Below are 19,477 nucleotides of genomic sequence, written 5' to 3' on the forward strand. Positions count from 1 at the left end.
CGCAAAAAGGCACATGAGTAAATGGTAAGGTTTTATTTCTGGGACATTTTCATGGTCGTAATTTATATGTTTAATATTCAACAACTTAAGCTGGAGGACGAGGGCAGTGTGTCTCAAAATTCTGAGATCCGTTTTAATACTCATCTATTAACACCATATTTCACAGTTACAATGCTGTCCTTGCACATTCAAAACTCAATTGACAGTATATGTTTTAGCTTTCAGTATCATCAAAGGCTTGACTAGAGATGGTTGACATTTACAGGCTGCCTTCATTTACTGTTAAAACAAAAATATTGAAACATTATATTTAACACAGAAGTCCAAATGGGGACATATATACTTCTGTTAGGACATATCTTTTGTCCACGTACTGAGTCCGCAATCACTCAATTTACTCTCCTGATAACAGAATACAGTCGTCAAAATTGACTTCACTATGAGAGTTATGATCGAATTCATAATTTCTTTTGCTTGATATTTTTGTATGCCATCAGTTACCATTTGTTTCAGAAGTCTTCATTCCTAGTTCTAGTCAGCTGTCTGTCCATATATTCCTTCTGACTAAGCGCTTAAGCACTTAGTCAGAATTATTAACAGGTGAAAATGAGCTGGACAGTATGTACACAGTGAAGAGTTCGAGAACTGGGAATGAAAACCTCTCAAAACTTTGCCTATGGGAAAACACGGCATAAATATCCCCAAATTATCACATAATTCTTTGTACATGCTACATTCACCCATCCATATCCTGACTGCAGAGCTATGGAACTTAAGCAATATAAGTTATTTGAATTTCTTCCTCACTGGCTATGCCAATATTTTAAAAAGCATTAGAAGTCAATATTTGGCCATGTGCTGGTGGTGATCGCTATAATGTCGACCATCTAGTTAAAATGATGTGTGTCATGGTCTGGGATAAATTAGCTGGTAAAATAATATTCAGTACTCGTAGTCAACATGTTGAAGGCAGGAGACATGGGGCAGGGATTTAAGATTTGAGTAACTTTGACAAGGACAAAATCACTATGGCCAGACAATTGGGCCAGAGTATTTAGAAAATGGCGAAGCTTATGGTGCTCATGGTCATGATGATGAGAAGCTACTAAAAGTGGTGCAAGGAGGAGATAACCATGAACACACAGAGCCCTGATTCGCATGAGCAGGCCAGTCAGAATGTCTGTGCTGACCCCTGTCTACCGCGGAGATCAGCACAAAAGTGCCAACCTTAGAGCATGGGAAGGTCTCCTGGTCCAATAAATCCTGTTTTCTGTTGCATCACGTGGGCGGTTGCATACGTGTCTGTGGGATGGGCAGGACCGACAAGTCTGACTGTGGCACATTACTCCCATGATGATCAGGATTATCTGCAATTCGTGCCATAGTAGCTCTTCTATTGGTTTGTACCACACAGGATAGCCCTCATTCACATCTCGCATCAGAGCCAATCAGATCTTTATTCCTGCTTACTTCTGCATTCAACATGTTGAAAACGACTTCTGAGCATTAGGATACTGTCTAATACATTTTACAAAATAGACAACAGTATTCACTTTGACATAACTTAACTTGGGGTTACATATATATATACATACATACATACATACATACATATACATATATATATATACACATATATATATACATATATATATATATATATAATAAAGGTATATTTTATGATACCTTTACTACATAATAATAAATACTCAAAATATATACAGACAAGAAATATCCATATCGACAATGCACACTGTAGATTAGACGTATTCTAATGCTCATTGTTTATTAAGCTTCAAAGATGGAAACATTCCACAGTAGGCTATAGGGGGATTTTTGTCTGTAATGTCTGTAATAACAGTAGTATTGTGATTAGTGCCATTAGTTTAGTGTCACTTGAAAGCACTAACACAGGTGACGTTTTTTCAATATACATGTAAAAAGCAAATACAAATTTGTTTATTTCTAAAGAATCCACATTCAAAAAAATACAACCAAGTTTGAAGCCCAGGTCAGTCACCGATTGCAATCAAATTTACCAATACAATGCATGGTTTACTTCATAATTACTGACAAAATTTCATTGCATATTTGAAAATATTTTCAACATTCTTTAAAATTGTGCAAAAGGTCCAGAATACTGAAACACTGCATGCCTGTCTAATGTTACATACACCCTCCATATTTGCAGGGGACGGCATGTAGGACACATGGCTGACACCTTACTGCGATGAAAGAGTAATTTCCTGAAAAAAAAAAATGCAATAATGTTAGAGTTGCAGAAAAGTGGATTGTTGGTGTACACAAAAATGTGACTTATGGCAACGATGATTACAGTGCTGCACAACATGCACCTGATTTTAACTGATTTACTTATCAGCAGGAGCAGCGTGGTGACTCAGTGAACAGCACCGCAGGGACTGGGGATTTGATTCCCATCCCCGCTTTGTGTGCGTGGAATTTTCATCATGATTCCCTTATCACACGGATTTCCACCATAGCTAAATGCTAACAGGCTAACTGGAGCCTCTGAATTAACCATAATGTGTGGTTATGAGAATATGCTCTGCCATGGACTGGACAGGGTGTACCCCAGTTTGAAGCTGCCTGCTATAGGCTCCAGCCCCCCAAACCTAGCCAGGATAAGCTGGTAGAAGATGGATGGTTAGTGATTAGGAGAAGCGTTTCACCTACTGACCCACAGATCCCTGCCTATTTATTAGGTTTGACTTGCCATTTTATTTGTGATCCTTCAGAAACCTGACATCCTACAGCCAGTATTTACAGATCCCCAAGCTCCCCATCTTACTTTATGAAGAGTAAACAGACCTGCGATCATGTTCCTGTCCATGACTGCTGTCCACTCTTCAGCACCCAGGCCATGGGGTCCATGTCATCCACGCCTGTCAGTATCGGCTCTGCAATTGTTGGTGACATTTCAGAGAGTGCAACAGCATCAATCAACACACTTGTGTCCCCGGGGGAATCTCAAGCCTGCTGTGCCACATCCCAGTTTAACTCCCTTTATCAGATTAGTTTAGAAAGCCAGACAATGCCTCTCTCCCAGTGATTCCCTGAGCCAACTAAACTCTTGGAAAACAAGCAAAACATAATCACTGATGCAATTCAAGGTTCCAGCTCCTACTTGTGTATTGAGCACATTCATCTTAACTAGGGAGAATTTCGATGCTGACAAAGGAAAAGCAAGTTAACTACCCAATACTAAATGCAAGTGGGACTGCAAGAGACTAAGAATCCACACACAGAAAGGCACACGAGTGAATTTTAAAAACGTTGTATGACCGCCCACGTTTAGTAAAGCTACACTTTTCAGTGAAAATACCAAAAAATAAGATAGGTCTGGTGAAATTAAAGTGTTTTAATTACCCCATAGTGAATGGGAGAACAAAATCCTGCTTTTTTTCTCCCAAAGCTACGGGCTAGGTTGGTCTTTGGGGTTTGCAGCTCATGCAGGCATATCAGCTCGGCCAGACGGGGCAGAGGCGGCCGCCCTCACAGGCTCCGCCGCACGAGAACAGACGCAGCTGTCAAAGACCGACGCCAGTTTCCGACAGCAGCGCGGTAGCTACCAAGGCATATAAATACTAGATGGAACCAAAATATCCGAAGTCAGGATTATGAGATTTTACAACGGCTTCCTAAAAATACCATAGATCCAGAAACATTCATTATTAATATTCAATAAATAATCGTTGCTCAAAAGAGGAACTAATGACGCCCCCACACAACATCCGCATGCTACGTTTGTTAGATTACTTTTATTTAGCAGACGCTTTTGTCCATATATATGTCGTATTATAAAATAATGGTCTTATATAACATGTAAGTTGTAGATTAAATGTTTATACACAGCAAGTCAACTTACTTGCCTGTAAAAACTAACACGGCAAACGCAGACGAGACCGGAACCTACCGCACCAGCCCCCGCATCACTCATCCTTTTCCCCTGAATACTCCTCTTTCTTTTTTTTCACTTTATATGTTATTGGCATCCTTAAAAGGGAGCGGAGCGCAGAGGGAATAAACACTGCGCTCCACTTGAAATCTGATCCTAATGCTTTGGCGCTTTTCCTCTGAAAGTACGCCACTTTTCCACCCTGTTACACCGGACGACTCTTCCTCCCTCGTAAGAGAAAAAACCCATTGAGACGTTGATCTTGGTCAAAACACTGGGGGTTGTCTCTCCGATTACGTCAATACGGATCCTTACTGACGCTTTTGGAATCCCGGTGCATGACGTCAGTACGCCCATAAGGCTGCCTGTAAAACAAGGGGAAAAGTCAGTTCCTGAAATAAAAAGCTGCGGAGGCCGTAATCCTGCGTCTTTCACTGTGGATAACCTGCCATTCTTTCTGCACATCAATAATAAACGTTAACAGCGATAATTACGGCTAACATCATTCTCAGATTTTCCTGCGTGGTCGGAAACGCGCGGTAGATCGGGGTCTGCCACTGCAGCTTCGGAGAACCACGGTTGTATGACTTTCACTTAAATTTTTAATTTCCGGTTGAATTTAGCCTTATCGCGTGGCAAAATGGAAATACAAATTAACAAATTTTAACCTGTAAATTCGAGGGATAAAAACGTCTACAAGCAAATTCACGTTTGCAATAGGAACCTAATAAAACTTACCACAATTCGTTCCATGTACTTGAGCTGTACGTATGATCGCTAGAGCTATTTATGTAAAATCCAATTTGTTACATATTTAGACCGGATAATACCAAACGTGTATATTTGATAAATTATCATGGCGAAATTAAGTAAAACATCAATGAACAACTAACTGTGAAATTAACATTTTTGCATTTTTAAAGCTTTTTTTTCTATTACAGGTACATAGACATTCTTTAGTTTATGCATACTCGGCTGCTCTCCGCTGAAGACAAAGAGCAACTTTTTCTGGGGTCAAAGGTGAGCGCAAGCCAGTGTGCAGCACTCCTGGAATAGTTGGGGTTCAGGGATTTTCTCAAGGGGTGATATACGTCACATAAGAGTCTTAAATGGGAAAAATAGTTACACATAGTATTCAGTGCAATTAATAATACTCTGTTCTTCTTCCTTCATATGTCAAAGTGCAGGTAGAAGCCTGTGCACAACTGATTTGCTTACTTTGTCACACTTAGAGGTAACATTCTTTGGATTAAGTGCATAGTACAGCTAGTGTGATATGACTTTTTTACATGCCATGTCACCTACAAAATTCACTTCAAATGTCAAGCTGAAAGACTGAGTGTATTCATGTTTCGTTTAATTCTTCCAGTTGATACAGGTGTACTCAGTGTATTGATTTTTATACTGCAACACCGCAACCAATCGTGTTTCAATATTTAGGATGTGTACAATCTAAAATCCATTCTTTAAAACACTGCTATTATTTCCTGGTTTAGTTATGGTCCCATAACTAGCTTGGGTGGTGTTTCCTGTTTCAGTTCCTTTGGCAGTTTTAGCAAAGTAAAGAAATTATCAGCTGTGATACGATATGACAGTACCATTAGCATGAAACCATATATATATATATATATAAACAAACACAGACAGACACACACACACACACACACACACACACATATATATAATATATATATATATATATATATATATATACACACACACACAGTACTGTGCAAAAGTCTTAGGCAGCCAAAGAAAATTATGTTTAATTGATCTTTATGTTGGTGTAAAACTATTATGCCTGTCAGAGTGTGTTAGCTTAGCCATTTCAAAACCTCTGCTAAAATCACCCCATTATTTCCATCAGTCCAGCCATGTACTTTTTGACTCAACCACTAGCTCACCTCGTATAGCTGATCAATAATCTCACTGACTTTTAAAAACTAATTAGGTTAATTAATCAATATATATATATATATATACACACACACAAACACTCACATACATACATTACATGCACACACACATACACACAACACAATAAATATATTATTTGTACCATGAGGCCAAGGAATTTTGCCTCCTTATAATAGTTTGTTATCTCAGGTAAAGAGTTCAGAAGATGTATAAGGTGCATTTAAAATGACATTATGTACCTGCACCAGCACATATAGCCATTACATGTTTCGCTTTGGACATCACACTTCACCATCTGTGGACCTGCCTGAGTGATTTACTGCTGCACCCAGCAGCTGCTGACCACCATCTTCTGCCACAGGCTCATCCACTTCCCCTAGGCAGCAGTTTTATGGGCTGCCAGGCCAAGCTGGTGCCCCAGAGTTCCCAGAGAGCCGTGACTATTGATGGCCAATCGCCTGCAACCTATGCATGGCACTCTGTTTACACTGGATAACAGGTGCAAACCCTTTGTCTGGGGGGAAAGGTGGTTTGTTGAAAGAACCACCTTGTTGTTTACAACTCTTGGGCTTAGGAATAGGCTTTAGGACAGGGTTTCCCAGTTCTGGTCCCTGAGAGCCAGAATCCAACACAGTTTGCAGATTTAGGAGCTTGGATTCATAGCCAGAAGCAGTGGAGGTGTAGCCCAATTCAGTGGGGGGGGGACGACCAATCTGGGGAGAGTTGTTCTGTTAGGGGACAGATACATTTGACCTTAATGTCCTCAAAGAATTACTTACACTGGATTGCCATCACTAAGGATCAAAATACAATTTTGAAAACCAATTAACAACCAGTTATTTATGTAATGCTTCGGAGTCACATTTTACAGCTTTTATCAATATGTAATACACTCCGATTTCTTGTTTAGACTGTCTTACGTCCACAAGCTTGATTTATTTATTTCTGTCATTCACTTCGCTTTTCACCAACCGAAGTGACTCATGCACCCAGCGCACCTATGTTAAGAGGCCATCATAAAAATGTGTTTACATTCGTGTTTCACCTGTTCCCAGTGCACAAAACTGAATGTAAATATGAATGTGTATGAATGTAAATAATAGTAATAATAATAATGCATTTATTTCAGACCCAAGTAGCATATGTACTTAGGAGGGCCACTGCTCCCCCCCCCTAGAACTGCCTTTGCCATAATAAACATTGTAAGGTTTTCTATTATTATTAAATGGGTCCATGATTTTCATTTCCTTAGACAGCTGAAGGCTCTCCATTTTTGACCATACACTATAATTTTATTACTGCTTTCACTTATGCAACATATTCTGGCAAAGTTATGCTATATCTAGGTAGATATTTTGAATTGACGGATCACTGTCCACCTTCCATCCGCGCACTGATATTGTTAGGAGGGACAGCATAGGCTTATCTGAAGGACCACCTGCGAGACAGGATGGCCTGAAAGATTTCCCCATACTGCCACCCCTAGACATCTTGGCAAATCTGACTGCCAGACACTTGAGCTGGTGTCGCAGTGTTTTCTGCCCCATGCCTTCAGGAGGATAAGTCACCACAGTCCTTCTCCAGTTTCACCTTTGGAGCTCCAGTTAAGAAATAATAAGCAGATAGGTGGCATAATTTTAGAAAGCCTAAATTTTATAATGGCAGCATGGGTACCCCTACCGTGTCACGGCTACAAAATTTCAGCGAATTGGTCTAATGGAAACTTGTGCATCGCTGAAAGCAGTTCATTACACACACACACAGAATAACTCAGTCAGTCCTTTCCAGTGCCATTCAACAGCTAGACACCTCTTATATGGTCTCAAAGCTGCTTTGCATGTCAATAATAATATATGTAAATGAGAGGTATTACATAACAAAGTATTACATAACCTTATTACATTTACTGGCATGTTTTCCAACATTAACTGATTTTTTTTCCCTGGCTAAATATTTTATTGATCCTTTAGCCAGGCAATGTACTTGTAATACTTATAGCTTTTGAAGGCAGATCCTCTAAAATGTCTTTTTGAAAATTAAAATATATGCACATTATTCAAGTTTACACTTCAAACTAGAACTGTGCTTGAATAATATTAATCGTTGTATTTCTTTTACATAAACGATCTGAATAACATAAACAGATTAAAACAACAGATATTAGTTTCAGGGATGTACATAGAATTTTCTTTTTTAAGCATAAATCAATAAGTTTATTATTAATAACATACACAAATCTCACAGTCATGAACAGGAATGTCAAGGTAACGCTTGCCATTGAAATGATTTAGTACTAGCAAACCTCGAGTATAGAAAGACCTTTTAAAATATACCCTTTAGATCACCTTGACATTTTCTTAATTCCTCGTCCACGCAAATGTGAGTCTAGAGGAGCACATTGGCGCACTCTTGTGGAGAGAAAAATAAGAAATTAAATTACAGACCGATATTATTTACAGGCGAGCCGTTTCGGTTTTATAACGCGCGCTTATTTATAGATTAAATTAAAGAATAACAAGTACATTACCGGGAACGTATACATCTTAGCATGTATTCTACTTCAGGGTTGCCTACCCTTGTTCCACTGTGTTATAATTTACGAAATATATGTTTGGTGCCTTCTTTTTGAAATGCTGCAAATGTTTGCCAGTACACGAGGATGTTTTGCCAAAACGTGTGACCTGGCTGTCACCTTACACTCCTGGGGGGTATTAGTTTGATAACTTAAGCCAAACGTAAAAACTGTCCAATAGGATGAGAGGCAAGACACATTTCTATTGGACAATCCTTACATTTGGTTTAAGTTATCTGGCTAATGAATCCAGCTTTGTGGAATCTTCCCCGGGCTCCGTTACCGTGTCGCTAACCTTTCCTGCTTCGGCTTCCACAGCGTAGTCGGGTAGCACAGTGGAGCTTCCTCTGCACCTCCAGGATCGAAGTGACGTGCAGCTTCCTGGTTAACACCCGCGGTCACGTTCACTATGCAGCAAAATTTTGAAAATATAAAGGATATACTCTGCTGGCTTTTGAGGAGCTCCCGCCTTAAATAAATACAGCCACACGTACACGATTTACCACAATCACCGTAACTCTTAGAAAGCAGCCTGTCAGCCCACGTGGCTCCGCTCAGACGATCATTGCCCTCTCCTCACGCGCTCTCACCCTCCCACGCGCGCACCGCGCGGAGCGAACGCGTTGACCGCCTGCGGGGATAAGATGAGTACCCCGCTTAACAATGAGCAAATACCGGATGCTTTATTTTCGTATTTTACGCATGTAGGTGTCTTTCATTTTGCCTTGGACGATGAGCGTCACACTGTCACTCCGTCAGTTTATTTTACACTGAGCACTCAGCAGGTGGTGTCGTTGCCTCGCGCTGCCCCGTCTGGTATGTTCACCACATCCTTGTATGGATTTCGTCTCGGCACTCCGGTTAAAAATACAACCCTTTGAATCACTTTTGGTGAATGAAAGTGTGTCTAGAGTGTATCTTGCCTTGTACTTATATCCGTCTCGGGGTAGCCTTCCAGGTCACTGTGACCCCATACTGTGCTTAGCTTTTTTTTGTCAAAAATAAATGGGCAATCCGAAACTAATGATAGAAAACAAGGAATACTTAAATAGTAAATAGGCATGGTTTGGGCTGGTACTGTTTATGCAGTTGTGCTGCTTTTTGAGGGTGAGCATTTGAATGTCTGATATTAATAGTTTACACCCAAAACTGACCATGACAGTTCAGGTTCACTGAACACACAGCACCGCATATTCTGTTGTATTTAAACCAGACGATTAGAGTATATACACAACATAAAATGCAGGTTCAAGATGTATTAACTTACGAGAGATTCCGGGAGATTCCTGGACAACTGAGTATGAGTAGTGTTACCTTCAAGTTATTTAAATATTTCTTGAATATTTACTTTCAATAAGAGGAGACATGTTTATTTGTAAATTGCTTTCCCAAACATGGACATCTACAAGGACTTTATTACCCTCGTGATAGTATGCTAGGCATATTTGAAAATGGCAATTTAGAGTGCTGGAATTTAAAAAGTGATGCCAAAAGTCAATGATTTCACCACAGTTTGAAGCGAAGGAGGGTGTCACTGCAGCCATACAGCTTCAGGACTGGGCAGTGGAATCCCCTGGCTATCACATTTTTATGTTCTCCCAGGCTTGGATGCATTTCCTGCTGGTGTCTCTAAATTTCCTGTAACGAATGCCCTGCAATAGGCTGGGATCTGATTTAGGGGATCTCTCACATTGCCCCTATGCTTCCAAGGTAGACTCCAGGCATTCTGATACCCTTTACTGGATAGACAGCTGTAGAATGTGGATGAATAATGTGGCTCTTTAAAAGAGGAAACCTTCTGTTACCAGGGGGCAGTATAAGCAAAGAAGTGTGGATGCGTGGTGGCTGTGCCAGAGAATATTAGAGATTATTTATATCTCTCTCTCTCTCTCTCTCTCTCTAATGTGGATCAAATGCTGATTTCCAAATAGATAAATTTTGAATAAATAAATAAACTAATGAATTTCCACATATGTTACTGCAACATTTTATTTAAGGAAACTAGTCTAGACAGATTGAATCATCTTTCTTGCAAAATAATCTTGGGATTCTTGCAAAACCAGGCAAGAGAGATGTTATAATGCATGTTTTTGGTTTTGAAACATCGGAAGGTCTAAAGACCATAACAGCGTACAAGAGACTATGTGGAGTCTCTCTGGAGTCTGTGTAGGTTCTCAGTCATCCATGACATGATCATCTTAACGGGGTGAATTTAAGGCAACTGGAATTCTTTATCAATTTCTTGACGACATTCCACCTCTCATCCGAAAGGCTAATTCAGTTCTAAAAGTCTGATGGGAAGTTCCAGGTATTTATCCTCTAGTAGGGTCGTCACCTTGAAAGTGGTTGTTGATACACCCTGCTGTCCAACGGGTCGTTAGGGTCACTTGGGGCAAGGTGTGGATCATGATGTGAAACCTTGGTTCCACCTGAGCCAATGTGCCAATGCGGTTGCCCTTCACATTTAAAACACCAGGGAAGGGATCTCAAGACTGCGTTATAGGTGGCTGATAATTGGTGTCTTAAGCCTCCACCTCTGTTCAGTGATGGTCGTTCCAACTGCATGTGGCCTGTTTTACTCCCCTCTCAAACCACCTGTCTTCTCTGTCCAAAATGTGCACATTTGTATCCTCAAAAGAGTGTCCCTACTCCTTCAGTGCAGATGTGCAGCTGAGTTTTGTCCTGACATGCTGGCTCTCCTGTGTTGTGTCATACGTCTGTGGAGTGGTTGCTTATTCTCTCCTATGTATAAGCCGAACGTTCCTCACTGCATTGCACAGCAGACAGCACATTGCTCAGCTTGTACTTAGGAGTTTTGAACTTGGGATGAACCAGCCTCTGTCTGGGAGTGTTGCTGGGTCTGAAGGGCACTGGGATATTGTGCTTGGAGAAGATTCTTCTAAATTTCTCAGACAATCCTGGCACTTATGGAACAACACCCTCAGACATGTTGGAGGGAGTATGAGGGTTTGTTGCCTTTTTTCAAGATAATTTAAATTCTCTATTTTTAGAAGGAAAACATCAATATAATTAGCGCTCACAAGTGTCTACTTTTCAAACCAATTAAATTGGGGGCATGGGATGGAATGAAGACCAGCAGATTCCCAGTCTACCAGGAATTCAATCTGACACTCATGCATTAACAAAAACTAAATTAATATATCAATGGTTCTGGGTATACTGTAGCTATCAATTTTTCAAGAAAAAAAAATTGATGGACGCATGGTGTTCACCAGGGGTGGTGCTGTTCCCTTGAGTGATGAGTGGGGTCAAATTTTATCTGGCCTCCTTCTCCTATTCATTTTAGTTCAACAGATGAAGGACTTTGGCTATTTAAGTAGCCATTTAAAGACCCATTTAAAAGTCAGCAGTCTTTAGTTAAGCATGACCTCTTATTTCTGCATCTCTACAAACTGAGGAATGGACCCAGTGGAATCCATTGTATATGCAGCCAGTTAGGATGTTAGCAGGAATGTTACAATGATATTCTTTGAATGAACCCACTTTGAATGTATATTCATTTAATGACTTAGAACTAGAGTGACGTCATTCAGTAGTGTACTTTATAAAGAACTTTTGTGTGGTTTCAACAGTTGTGTTCATTCTCTCAAACTATTTACAGTTTTTCTAAAGCTTTCAGAAAATGAAGGTTGCTTTTTTGTGCTGTAACACAGATGATAAAACCAGTAACATTCCGTGTTCATTATATGTATAAGACTAGCTTGTTTCTTTATGAAATACTACATTGAAGATCTAGAGATCTACTCCTTCTCTCTTCCTGTTTCTGGTTGGTCTTGGGGACGTGGGCATGAAAAGTCCACTGCCACTGTTGTCACATGAGAGCAAATAGCTCCATTTAAACCCTCACAACCCTCCGGTGCACCTAGGAAGCACATTTAAGAGTACAGGAAGGGTCAAAACGAAAGAAACAGCAACAACAACAGGCGGCCAACACCCTAGGGAATCCGAGACAACGGTTTTGGAACCAGAACATTCTTAACTGTTCACGACTTATACAATTTGAGGTTCAAGAGTGAACAACGGGGTCCTCAAGGGCCCCTGTATTTATTTAGAAAGCTGCAGCGTTACCCATAAATGTGGTGTTTCCTTTTTTCCTCTCGGGTTTAGTTTTAGGTTTAGGTTAAACCGGGTTTGTTAAAAAAAATACACATAGTAACAGAATGGTTCCTTTTGCCATTATTTCAAAATGGAGAGTCAGCATGATAATATGCAAGGAAGCAAGATATGAAATACCCACAGTAAAAATGTAATGTATACCCTGAAATAAGAGGCACAGTATGCATATTAGTACAATATAGTATATTATATAAATTTATTTATAAAAACATTCCATGGATGTTGTGAGAGGTAAGAGCTCACAGTAGTTAAACAGGAAGATGATTTAGGAAGCTATTTCACCATCGGCTCCCTTTTCAGTGGTTGCTATGTGGTGTGCCCACGTCTCAGAGCAGGAAGTGTCAAGTAGGGTGTGGGGCTCTTCTTGAGCCCTTTCCCATGGTCCCACAGGAAGGGAGGCAGGAAATATCACAAGGGGCCCGAGTACTGCGGGAGTTGGGGAGCGAAGGCATTGCAGAGGTGTCTGCTCACGGCTGCTCCTTCGAGGGGCCAGCACTGTGCTTTCGGTTTGATTTCTATCCAGGGTCAGGACGAACGCCATCTCTGACTCATGCGTGTTGGCTGTCGGCTGTAGCCTCACAAGGCATTTCCTCTTTTTCCTCCACCGAAGTACAGCTCACGGACAGCACAGCGATATCATTGTCTCACAGTTTCCTGCGTTTTTTTTTTTTAAAAAAAGGTCACACCACTCGTGGCAGTGCTGAGGACTGAGTGTTTTTATGCAGGACGTTTGGGGGATGTCTCCGTTATTTTTATTCATGTAGTATGATCGAGTCTCAGCTGGTCGTGAGGGCAAGTAGTGTTCAAGTCAGGCCATTGCGCTTTTGAACGACTTGCTTGAATTGTTCCACTGAACATTTCCATCTGAATAAGGTAAAAAGTTTTGGGTCTGAGCAATATGTTTTTTTCACCTTTGTTGAACTATTCTTTTTTTACTGAGATCAGGGATCTTTCATTAGCTTGGCCCCATTTTTCATGAATTACAATCACTTCCCTATATTTATCTTGGCATTATTTTGCCTTGTTTATTACTGGATTTAATGGATTTTTCTCCAGGTCATTACACTCTCGTAGCCCCATCTCCTAAACCCCTCTTTTAAACTGTAACTGTAAGCCCATCACTTGAAGGTCCCCCTAACTTCAAAGCCACCTACTAAAACAACAGTCCGCAAAACAAAACTGAGATATGACAGTATGGCAACTATACCTCTTAAAATTAACACGATGTAGCCTGAACTTCTCACAAATGTGCAGACTGCTCTAACTTCCCCTTTGGCCACATGTGCAAAAGACTTACGCATTTCTTGATGGACCACTAGTCATGCTTCACTCTGCCTGGTTTCAACTGCGTCATTCTCACTTCCATTGCCACAACTGCGCCCAACACCCCCCAACAGCTCACTCCTGCTAGTGACTCAAACACCCCCCCCGTCAGATGGTCTGTTGTGCATTGGACACATTGGGACACCCCTCGTGACATGCTACCTGGTCCGCATCTCACATTCTGCCCAGTGGACAGTGTTTGTCACATTGCAGTCTTGTCTCTATTTTGGTCAGTCCATATTTCACATGAGGATAAGGGCATGAAGCCAATAAAAGTTCCTGGAATTATGAGGAAAATATTATAACATTTCATCCAAGAATGTGTCTCATTATAAATCTCTAAGTAATGATGGATTTATTAGTCATGCATATATATCTCACTGGTATCCTGTACAGGCTGCTCCCATTCTTGTGCCTTGTGCTATAAATATTAGTTTACAATTCATGGACGATACAACATGTATCATAAATACACAGCTTTTGAGAAAATTTTAATTTTGCTATACGAGGACAATGAATGCGGAAAGTTAAGGAAAAACTAAAACTATAAAGAAATATTTACGCAACATACGGAAAAAAAATACATATTGTTTCTGAAACTAACTGAAATAAAATAAAAACAAATGTCAAGCACTTTCCATTGCAATGTTTAATACTATTGAGCTAAAGTATTGATTTGTTATCTTGAATCACCATTAATAATATCTGGAACATATTTTGCTAATTAATACATAATGTGCAGTGTATTTTCAAATAGGATTATTTAAAGATACATTCAGCTTTCACTCTATCCATAGAAATAAAATGACTAAAACTTAAATAGAAATTACTACTAGCTAAAATATATAAAAACTAAATAGAAATATGTCTTTAAAATAAAAGCTATTTTAGACTGGGGGGGATGGGGGAACGTGTGACTGTTCTGCCCAGGCTTAGCTCGCTGGACCACACACCACCCCAACCCATATAGTGAGATCTGCTACAGCTACTGCAAACACACCAGTTGTGCTAGGTGCAGGGAAGCAGCAAAAACAAGCACCCACAAATATGCACAACTGTTAACCAATGTGATGAATGTCCACTAGACAGTGCACTTATGGAAATAAGCTGCAAACCTGAAGTTGGGTGTGATTACGGTCTGATGTCAAGTACTGGTCAGCTGAATCCACTCCCCATTAATTACTATTAGGTTAAATGGTACTGTATACTAGCATGGCAATCCTAAGCTAACCAACCAAAGCTTTCTCCCATTAATAGCAACAAGGATGTATGAATAGTTGGCAGATGAATGTCATTGCGTGAATCCAAGAAAAGCATAGATTGAGCCTCAGCTTGCACCTGGATATTTCATTGCCTGCTTATCCATGTTCTAGGTATTTTTTGGAATGAGATGCATTGGTGTCAGAGCTGGAAATCCCCTTGATAATAATCACCTCATTATCATTACTCAAGTGTTTGTATTTCAATAAGGACACCAAACATCTGCTAAAGCACTCAACCTTGCCAATGGTAGTTCTCAGAAAAGCCTCTTTTTCCCCCAGAAGGAAGGTCGTGACATCAGTCAGTCATGGACTTAACAGAAAGACACTCATCTCAGATTTTTATCTGCTGTATAAAGGTAGAAGTGTTCAGCGTGTGATGAATTATTGACATAGAAACCTCCTATTGTCCATTATAAAAACTGTACCAAAGATCCCCACTGTTATCAATTTCGGCATGTAAGCTACTCACGTGCCTTTTTGTCTCAGCCACAAACTTGGTTTTTCTGCTCATCATCTGTGCATGGAAGTTTGTGAGAAAGGTGCTGCACCTTAGGTATTTCCCGTATTCATGCAAAATGTCTGCCCCTTCACTGTGCAGGAAAGACGTCCCACAGTGGAGTTTCACTGAAATGTCACTTTCCTCTATGACAAACACAGACAGACAGACAGACAGACAGACAGACAGACAGACAGACAGACAGACAGACAGACAGACAGATAGATAGATAGATAGATAGATAGATAGATAGATAGATAGATAGATAGATAGACGTAAAAGCTTGTCTGAAAAAAATTATCTGGAAACAAAATAAACAAGGATATTCCTGCCCCTAGGTTGTTTTTACAGTGTTACATTTGAGTTTACTTTGCCTATTTCATTCGTATGCTTACCCTTTTCAGTTTCCGGTAGCTGTAAGCAGGTTCTTTATGCATCTTGCTTTTTAGTGAATGACTCAATTACAGAATTCAAAGGCATTAATTCAAGAGGGAGCTACATGGTTAGCGATCCTGGTAAAACATATTACTAAGACATCGGGTAAGATACAGCCAGAATGGGGAATGCCAGCTGTGGGGATTTTCATATCGGGTTCCTGACAAGTGCACGTTTTAAAAAAGCCAACGTGCGTCAAGGAATCGGAGGGAAAGTGAGTGGGTGGGGACTGTGAAGCCGACAGCTGGAAAGCGTCATTTGAATAATAATATGTAACCATGCACCTTGTTCGTTAGCCGTTACAACGGCAAACACTGTAAAATCAGAAAGGTAAACCTTTACCCCCCCCCCCCCCCAAACAAAAGGTCAAGGAAAGTTAACAGCTGAGTTACAGATATTACTGCTGCTAGAGATATTACAAAGAATTTCCTGTTGAAGCGATATTGAGGGACTGTCAGTGCTTTAGCCGATCGACCCAACACAGCATGATGGAAAGGAGTCCAGGCTCCCTAATCCTCGTTTGAGTCAGAACTGGCAGCTCAAATCCTACTTTCTCACGAGCGTCCAGCCCTGACATACCTCTCGGGATCTAATGTTAAAAGGAGCAACCATAAAGCAATATTCTGACTGCTTTACTCAGAGGGACCTCGGATAGGCGTCTGAGTGCCACCTGAGGGAGACCTTGGGAAAGCTCAGGGACACCCTGAAATGTCATCGCAGAGCACACTTCAGGACAATGTGGCTAATGGCACGGTTAAATGGATCCAGGTGTAACCAAAAATACTCAATCAAGTCTTTTTTTTTTCCGAAATAGTTACCATGCTGCATGGTTAATTGTCCCTCATCTATCATTCATTTACTGATGAATAATTGCTTAATAACAAATAATATACATTACACTCAAAAAAAAAGAACCTCAAGCCCCAGGTAAACTTAACTTAGCTCCTGATCTCTTCAATAGCTATAAACTCCCCTGTTACACAGATAATACATTAATACTGAGAGGTGCCCAGATGAGTCTGATTAGATCCTGCTGCAATGTCGTAATAATTAAAGAATAATGTACACATACACTTGTGTTTCAAAGATGTAAGAACATTAACAAATGTCGTTATGTTTGTTGGTGATGGTCAATATTTGTCTTTCATGGTACCTTCAGCCCGATGACTCAACTCAGGATATGCACGCAGTGTGTGTCTCCAGGAGGTGCATGGGCCAGAGATGTGGGCTACAATACACAGTTTCGTTTGAGTGGCGACCAGGAGGTGGGACTTGTAAAAAAGACAAATGAACATCTGTTCCACACCTCTAGTTTTAGAACATTTCATTGGTAAACAGTGTAAAAACTCACTCCTTTCCACCTGTCATGTGTATAACAAGAGATGGATGGGACATCTGAACTCACTTTATTTGAATACCTTTACATAAAAATTGTCATGCTTGTTAAATAAAACAATTAGTAGTTTGAAGAATAAGACGTGATTATGTCTTAGTGTCAATCCTGTAACAAGTGTGTAACAATGAATATTCATTGTTATTGCCAGAAAATGGTGATTCCGTCTCCCAGGGTTGGTTATGATGCACGCCAAAATTCCCCAAGTGCCTTTTCCCAAGTGTATGGCTTTATTATTGAATCTGATGGCACAAAACTGTCTTTGTCTCTAACCAATGAAATGCGTAGATGATGGCCAATGAATCAGATGTAAAATAACGGAGCAAAGAACAGAAAAAAGAAATAACACATAATTGTAAAGTGGATAGTGGGAAGTTGCTGGACGACCTCTGGAATCCATAGTTTCTTATGCTACATTGTTGCAATTGTGGATGAAGCACATTACTACAGAGCGTCTGTGGGAACATCCCTCGGTGGGTGGTCCCATGAGACGAACGATGTGCTTTTTCTTTGGATATCTTTGTCCCTTCCTCCATGTCACCAGCACCTGTTACATTAATTACACTGGTGTCATTTTCTGTACCCGCAGGCACCAACCAGCATCTGCTGTGCATTCCCCTTCTGCACACGGTCACAGCAACAACACGACGTTCAGAGGAAAGATCACAGGGTCACCACAACACAGAGGGCAACCAAAAGCACGCTTGGCATCCAGTGAACCCTCTGTAGTGAAATATCTGTTTGAAAAAGTACAGTAATCGCAAAGGCGGGGGTGGGGGTAGTCATGGGGAAGTACAGTTCGTGGGTATTACAAACTCAAGTAGCATTTCGGTTCTTTTTTGACCTGAATGACAATAGACTCCGCCCTTTTATGTGTAAACAATGATCTTGCAGAACAGGTGTTACCTGGAAAACCTTTTAATCTGGAGAGTGTAAAATAATTATGACCCTAAAACCAAACATCGCCTACTGCCTCTTCTGCCAAGATTAACACTTCTGTGTAATTTGGACATTTTTAACTGTAATCCCACCCTGTGTCTAAAAATATGTTGATCATTTTCCCAACTGAAACCTAATTGTAAAAGCATCCTATAAGACGAATAAACAGTAACCTATGAGGTAATCTAAATGGGGAAATAAGAGTTCTGTCAGTTATAGAAAGTCATGGTAATTTTCTTATTCTCTGCTGGAGGTCCATGATGCATTTCCTTTACAGAGCACAATTATATGACCACATCCTCCCTACTGGTGCCCACACATCCTTTCTTATGCGCTAGCAGCTCTGAGAGTGCCCTCATTTTCTTCCTGAACTAGAAAGGAGTAAAACTTGACATGTACTTATATACTTCAGGGTAGAGTGCTCGCAGTACATATGCACGTGTGGTGAGTGGGCTTGTGTCATTTTCAACTTCCCAAATTAAGACCTAAGCACAAGAACACTCTGTTTCCATTTGCTTGTGCCATTTGCTCAGTTCCTCTCAAAATCGGCCTCCCTCCCTGTCTCTTTTCAGTCCATGACATACTGCGATGCCGTAGCTTTGAGTGCGCAGCCATTTTCAGTTCCCCAAGTGTCGATACTCGCTGCGCTCTATTTGTGATGACAGAGACAATGGAGAACAAGTACAAATGCAATAAATACGCCTTTATTAATACTTAAAAAGAGAAGTGCCTAGCAGTCAAAGTCACAGTCCACTGACCAAAGTTTACTGCAGTACAACTCTTTCCTGCTAGCTTCAGTAGCCAAATGTCACATTGCTGTCATTACCATGCACATGACCTGATTGCAATTTAAGGAACTGCTAGCATAACCACAACAGGAGACACCAGCCACTGACCTTCCATAACCACTTATTCGGCATAGCAATGCATACAGTGAACCTGAATCCTGTCTCTGGGTAAGAGGCCATAGTGTGAATCAAGGCTTCTGAATGTAAGACTCATTATTTAAACTCAGACAGCTGGTAATTAGCTAACATGCCTATACTCTTCAGCTGTGTTTGGGAAATGGGATTAAGGGTTACTACTG

At 40.5% G+C, this 19,477-nt stretch overlaps 2 long non-coding RNA genes across 3 annotated transcripts; one reads left to right on the plus strand and one right to left on the minus strand.

Moving 5' to 3' along the window:
• Positions 1-18: 18 nt before the first annotated feature.
• LOC111840370 (uncharacterized) lies at positions 19-4,171 on the minus strand. 2 transcript variants are annotated; one of them, XR_002837394.2, is made up of 3 exons: positions 3,388-4,171; positions 2,830-2,918; positions 19-2,246 (listed from the first exon to the last, which is right to left on the minus strand). It is a non-coding gene; the product is annotated as an uncharacterized lncRNA (long non-coding RNA). The 2 variants fall into 2 exon arrangements; XR_002837393.2 differs by having other exon boundaries at positions 3,935-4,164.
• Positions 4,172-4,213: 42 nt separating this feature from the next.
• On the plus strand, positions 4,214-18,574 carry LOC111840371 (uncharacterized). Its single transcript, XR_002837395.2, has 3 exons — positions 4,214-4,494; positions 4,858-4,936; positions 18,041-18,574. It is a non-coding gene; the product is annotated as an uncharacterized lncRNA (long non-coding RNA).
• Positions 18,575-19,477: the final 903 nt, after the last annotated feature.

The sequence above is a fragment of the Paramormyrops kingsleyae genome, chromosome 6 (assembly GCF_048594095.1).
Source record: "Paramormyrops kingsleyae isolate MSU_618 chromosome 6, PKINGS_0.4, whole genome shotgun sequence".
Lineage (NCBI taxonomy): Eukaryota > Metazoa > Chordata > Actinopteri > Osteoglossiformes > Mormyridae > Paramormyrops > Paramormyrops kingsleyae.